The sequence below is a fragment of the Physeter macrocephalus genome, chromosome 21 (genome assembly GCF_002837175.3).
Source record: "Physeter macrocephalus isolate SW-GA chromosome 21, ASM283717v5, whole genome shotgun sequence".
Lineage (NCBI taxonomy): Eukaryota > Metazoa > Chordata > Mammalia > Artiodactyla > Physeteridae > Physeter > Physeter macrocephalus.
The window spans coordinates 93062248-93069046 of NC_041234.1; positions in this window are offsets into that span (position 1 = coordinate 93062248).

Sequence of the window (6799 nt, forward strand, 5' to 3'; positions counted from 1 at the left end):
GGCATGTGGGATCCTCCCATACCGGGGCGCGAACCCGGTTCCCCTGCATCGGCAGGCGGACGCGCAACCACTGCGCCACCAGGGAAGCCCTGAGATGCTTTTGAGACATTGAAGGGGAAGATGTCAAGTAGGCAACTGGAGCTCCCAGAAGAGGCCAGGACCAGAGCTATAAATCTAGAAGTCATTGGTGTATAGGTAGTGTGTAAAGCCATGGGAATAAATGAAATGACCTAGGGAGAAAGTAAAGAAGAGGACCCAAGACTGATCCCTGAAAAACACCAGCATTTCGAGAAGAACCTGAGAACTGCAAAGGAGAAGCTAGAGAGGTTGGAGGAAAACCAGGATCATGGGCCGCCGAAGTCCAAGGACAAGAAGATTTCAAGAGGGTAAAGTCAACAGAATTGAATACTGCCAAGAGGTCAAAGGAAGTAAGGGAAAACTGTTCATAGACTTCAGGGTCCATGGAGGTCATTGAGCTCAACAAGAGCTGTTTCAGGGGAGACATGGTGGCAAAAAATGGCTTGAGCATGTGGAAGAACGATTGGGAAATGACTAAATGGATTCAGGAAATATAGTCAGTTATCTGGGGAAGTTTGGCTGTGAAGGAAAACAGAGATGGTAGCTGGAGAAGGATGTGGGGGGTTGGGGTTTCTTTAAAGATGGCAGAAAATACCTGCGAAGGTTTGAATGTTGTTGGAAAGGATCCAGGTGAGAGAGAGTGATAGAAGATGCGCAGTAATGTGCTGCTAAATGTTTAACAGCTGGTTCTCTGAGAAAAAAAAAAAAAGCAACCCTGATATGCAGCATTTGCTTATTTCTCACCGCAACTGATTTCAAGCTCTCAATGTGAGTGAGTTCTCAAGCCCTGCAAGTAGGCTCCAGCACACCACCGTCGGCAGAAAGGATTGAAATGTTTATCAGTTACCTTTTTCGTTTGTGAATTTCTCGTACATGTCCTTTGCCTGCTTTTATACTGAAACACTTTTTTTCCTTGTTAATTCATATGAGCTCTTTATATATATGGATATTAACACTTTGTCATTGAGTTTATTTATAGCAGACTTTTGTGTAAAGAAGTTTAAAATATTTGTACAGTCAAAATCTATCAATATTTCCCTTTATGATTTTTTCCCTTGGTGTTCTGCATTTCTTTGTGAATTAGTAAATTGGCCCTCTGCTTTGATTTATGTGAAATTGGCTATCATGAATTAGCTTTCCTGAGGCTGAGGTGTTTTAAATCTCAAAGGTGATGAACAGACTGTGCCTCTTAGTGAATTCACCAAGGTACTAACCATCTTGTGAGCTCTCCTGGTGGCCAGGTAACACCTCTAACCTCATCTTTTCAATTAATTATTCAGATATCATACTAAGACAGAAGGCATTTGCCAAGAGCCTGCCCTCTCTTTTAAAATTTCTACTCCAATAACTTGAATCTGCGTTTCAATCACCTGCACAGATATTCTCCCTACCACGGCAAATAAGACATTCAGGGACTTTTAGTAAGCTAGTGACATGATTCTATCAATCACCTGCCGAGAAGGACCTCAAAAGATCATCAGACCTAGTATTTTGCTCCTAATAGAAGTAAGTAAAGTAAAATTGTAACCATTGACTTTAGCACATATTTTTCATACTCAACTGGTGAATATTAAATAACTTTATAAAGTAGATTCATTCACCTCAGGCCATACTGACTTGCAGCTAATTCAACCAAGCCTGCTCATGGGTAATTCATGTTACTTAAAATCAGACATCCCATAGTGTCAATCGCCAGCTGCAGGATCAAGTCAAGGATACAGCCAGGGTTTGCAGGGGTGGGTAAGCCAGTGGAATGAATCCACTTATTCGTTTATTCAATAAAGGTTTACAGAGCACTGCTGAGCACTGTACATAACGCTGGGGATACAGCAGTGAACAAGTGCTACTATGGAACTTACAGTCTAGGTGGGCTTGGAGGGAAAGACCTACAGGCTATTATAATACAACGTGATAAAGAGAACCACTGGCTGCTCTGGGGCCCTCAGTGGATGGGTACCTAATTCTGGTAATTAAGTAAGGCTTTCCAGAGGTCGTGATAACTGAGTTGAGGCCTGAATGGCAGTAGGAGTTGGGCGAGCAAGACAAAGGCAACGACCATCTCATCAGGCTGAGGTCTAAGGAGAAAACACTGGTAACCAGAGATGGGTGGAGAAATGCCAGATGGTCAACAAAGGTTCAGAGGTGGGTTCCAGTGGTGTGAGTCCATTATCTTGAGCTAGAGTCAAAAACCAAGGGTGGGGCTTCCCTGGTGGTGCAATGGTTAAGAATCTGCCTGCCAATGCAGGGGACACGGGTTCGAACCCTGGTCCGGGAAGATCCCACACGCCACGGAGCAACTAACCCATGCGCCACAACTACGGAGCCTGCGCTCTGGAGCCCGCGAGCCGCAACTACTGAGCCCACGAACCACAACTACTGAAGCCCACGTGCCTAGAGCCCATGCTCTGCAACAAGGGAAGCCACCGCAATGAGAAGCCCGCACACCACAACGAAGAGTAGCCCCTGCTCACCACAAGTAGAGAAAGCCCGCGCGCAGCAACAAAGACCCAATGCAGCCAAAAATAAGTAAATGAAAAAAAAAAAAAAAACAAGCGTGAGCATGGATGTGTATATTGCAGGTGGGGGAGTAGGTTCCAGAATTAAGAACCTTTCATTCTCCTGCAGAGACATGGGGCATGGGGACTTTGAAGAGCAAGTACTTTTTAAAAAATATTTAGTTATTTATTTGGTTGCACTGGGTCTTCGTTGCGGCACACGGGCTCTTTAGCTGCGGCATGCATGTGGGATCTAGTTCCCTGATCAGGGATCAAACCCAGGCCCCCTGCATTGGGAGCTTGGAATCTTAACCACTGTGCCACCAGGGAAGTCCCAGCAAGTACTTTTTAAAGTAAGCAAACAACAAGGTCCTACTGTATAGCACAGGGAACTATATTCAGTATCCTGTGACAAACCATAATGGAAAAGCATATGAAAAAGAATATATATATGTATAACTGAGTCACTTTGCTGTACAGAAGAAATTAACACAACATTGTAAATCAGCTATACTTCAATAAAATTTTAAAAAAAGTAAGCAAGGCAAAAATAAGCATGCCTCAAGTGCAGGTAAGATCTTAGCAGAAAGGACAAACACCCTTTCTGGAAGCTTGCTTTTATATGGAATGCCCCATTCCCACTCCTTGGAGGGGACATATGTGACCTTTGCGGAGCTGGAATAGTACTGAGGTTCTGCTAGGATTATGGCAGGTTATTGGTTAATGTCATGCTCCATATTGTAGAACTCAGGGACAGAACGCAGTGTTTTTTGACCTGTTGGCAAATAGTCAAAGCAGCTTCCTGAGGAAGATCTGGGTTCACTATAAGTAGCTTCATGGCCCACCTCCAGAAGGCATATGACCTTCCATTTAGGTGAGACCAGAGGTCAAGCTTCTCAATTTTCATAACAGAGTATCTACCAACCACCTCCTCTATTGGTTTCCAAAATAAATGGATCAGTCCTCCATAAACAGCAGAGAGAAAATACTAGCTAAGCCATTATCAGAGATGACAGGTTTAAATGGCCTGCCATGTAGTTCTTTTTAAAAAATTAATTAATTATTTAGCTGCGTCAGGTCTTAGTTGCCGTGCATGGGCTCTTCATTGCGGCACGCAGGCTCACTAGTTGTGGCTTGCTGGCTTAGTTGCCCTTCGACATGCGGGATCTTGGTTCCCCAACCAGGGATCAAACCCACATCCTCTGCATTGGAAGGTGGATTCTTAACCACTGGCCCGCCAGGGAAGTCCCCTGCCATGTAGTTCTGATCACAAATCTAGATAAGAGAACAGAAATTTTAGGAAAGTTTGCTTGGGGTGTGGCATCCACATTTTTTTCCATTGTAGGTCACGTAATAAAAGATGGAGATATGTACAGGCTGCATACATTGATAGTAATAGTGAAATATGGCTTGTTGGCTGGTCAACAATATGGACTGTGGAGACAGTAATACAAAAGCATCCCCCAAAAGTTTAACCAACTGTATTCATTCAAAAGCGCACATTTGTAAGTCTGTTGTTGGTCATTGGTCAGTTTTGATTGATTCAATAATAAGAGTAGAACACTGACACTTAACAAAATGACCTGGAACAGTGAGACCTAATTCAGTCTGGGGCTGTCTTATGCTGACTTCAGAGACAGACTCCTCATGGGGGCTTCAATTTTGGCAGTTTTAAGAAAGAGAACACACCCTCAGCTGCATCAGGAGGACCTTACTTAACCTTGTCTAGAGCTTGGCCATCCAACCTAAGGGGTTAGGATAATGTTCACCTGCAAAATTCTGGGTGAATCCAGTTCACTGAGCTGAACGTTGACACACACTAGTAGTGGGTTTGATAATTTAGTTGTAAGCAAAGTATAAATGAATAAATGACAACCTAATACTGCCTGTACTCCCAAGACAGTCATAAAAATGTCTTTTAAAGTATATTTTGGGGCTTCCAGGGTGGCGCAGTGGTTAAGAATCCACCTGTCAATGCAGGGGACACGGGTTTGAGCCCTGGTCAAGGAAGATCCCACATGCTGCGGAGCAACTAAGCCCGTGCACCACAACTACTGAGCCTGCGCTCTAGAGCCCGTGCGCCACAGCTACTGAAGCTCGTGCGCCTCGACCCCGTGCTCGGCAACAAGAGAAGCCACTGCAATGAGAAGCCCACGCACCGCAACAAAGATTAGCCCCCGCTTGCTGCAACTAGAGAAAGCCCACGTGCAGCAACGAAGACCCAATGCAGCCATAAATAAATAAATAAATTTATTTTTAAAAAATAAAGTATATTTTGTTTGTTTATGAAAATAAAGGACCGTGTGTGCTCACCAAAACCTATGAACCCGATGGATTGTGGGGTGTGTGAATTATATCTCATTAAAACTATTATACTAGAGGGACTTCCCTGGCGGTCCAGTGGTTAAGACTCGGTGCTTCCACTGTAGGGGGCGCGGGTTTGATCCCTGATCAGGGAACTAAGATCCCTCATGCTGCGTGTCGTGGCCAGGAAAAAAACCTATTATACTAGAGAAAAATAAAACCGGGCTACATGAAATACAGGACAATCAACAGTTCCTGGCACCGGACAAGCATGGCCCAGGCCCGGAAGCTGGCTCTGACCCTGCTGTTATTGCTCTGGTTGTCTTTGCTTACAGACTCCTGACTCTGCGTATCTGGCCTAAGTTAAGAGACTCCATCCTCCAGTCCTGGGATCTCAGGATCCTGTGGTCTAAACTCTCCTCTGCACCCCTCCCCTTGCACCCAGGGAAGGGATCTTTGCACAATTGTGACTTATTTTCCACCAATATAGTGCAGAACTCTTCAAAATCTATGAATGCCTTGAACTCAAGACGGCTCAGCAATGGAAAATGAAGGATTTCCAGTCACCATCTGCCCAATCCACATGTCCAGCTGGAGTCTGCATTTCCTTGAACAAATCAACAGAGCTTTTGTTTGTCCCCTGCGGTTTCAAGTTCAATGTGCTCAGATGTCTTGTCACATCCATAAGAAAATGTAATCTTGTGAATCACTGGAGGTCTAACAAATTGGATTTGGGGACTCTTATTCCAAAAAGTCCTTGATTGGAGATGGCGGCTCAGTAAATCTCCATAGTTGGGATCAATCTCTTCTAAATAGCTCATAAACTGCTCATGATTAAAGGCGTGAGCACAGAGGAAATTCATAATCTTCATTGCTTTCTCCATCTCATCATGTGGTAAACTGGACTTGCAAAATTCATGGCATGAGGTATGAGGCAATGACAGCTGGGTCCACCAAATTTCTCTTGGCTTGAATACATTGTTTAAATCTTATTTGCCTTTCAAAGCAGGTGCTCCATGTATAACAAGTGAACTTTTCCATGTTTAGAACTTTTTAAAGCCCTTTAAAAAAGCTGGTTGGGACCTCCTAATTCATGTGCGTTGGCCTTAAAAAAAAAAGCACGGGGACTTCCGTGGCAGTCCAGTGGTTAAGACGCCATGCTTCCAATGCAGGGAGCGTGGGTTCGCCTCCTGGTCGGGAAATTAGATACCACATGCCGCAACTAAGAAGTCCGCATGCTGCAACGAAGTCCCGGCACAGCCAAAATAAATAAATTAAAAAAAAAAAAAAGCATGGACCTTGGGGCCAGACCCTTTAGGTTTAAATCTCAATATGTCTCTTGCTAGCTATATGTCTTAGGCAAAATGCTTAACCTCTTTGTGCCCCAATTTCTTCTTTCCCTGTAAAATTCAGGTAATGATAATAAGATTACCTATGTTAGGGGGTTATCATGAGGATGAAATATGTTAAAATTTGTAAAATGCTTAGAACAGGACTGACATATAATAAAAGCCGTAAGTATTCGTTATTAAGTAAATTAGATTAGTTAATTTAGCTAAAAATCTCAGGCAGGCACAAACAACAACTCCCCCTTTCCCAGGCCATGTTTGGGTCTGCAAGCTTCACGTCAGACACCTTGGATGTCCATTCACTCTCCTGGGTACTCTAAGTTCTCTTCTTCAGTCAAATTAGAGCACTTGAAACCTATGTATTTGGTCACCTTTGCAGGATCACCTTCCCTGAGTTTTACTTCTAATGCTATACCTTCCACTTTTGATCATTACAATAAAGAGTCATGTAAAATGCTTTCCTGCTGACTATTAAAAAATATTGTTGGGGCTTCCCTGGTGGCGCAGTGGTTGCGCGTCCGCCTGCCGATGCAGGGGAGCCGGGTTCGCGCCCCGGTCTGGGAGGATCCCGCG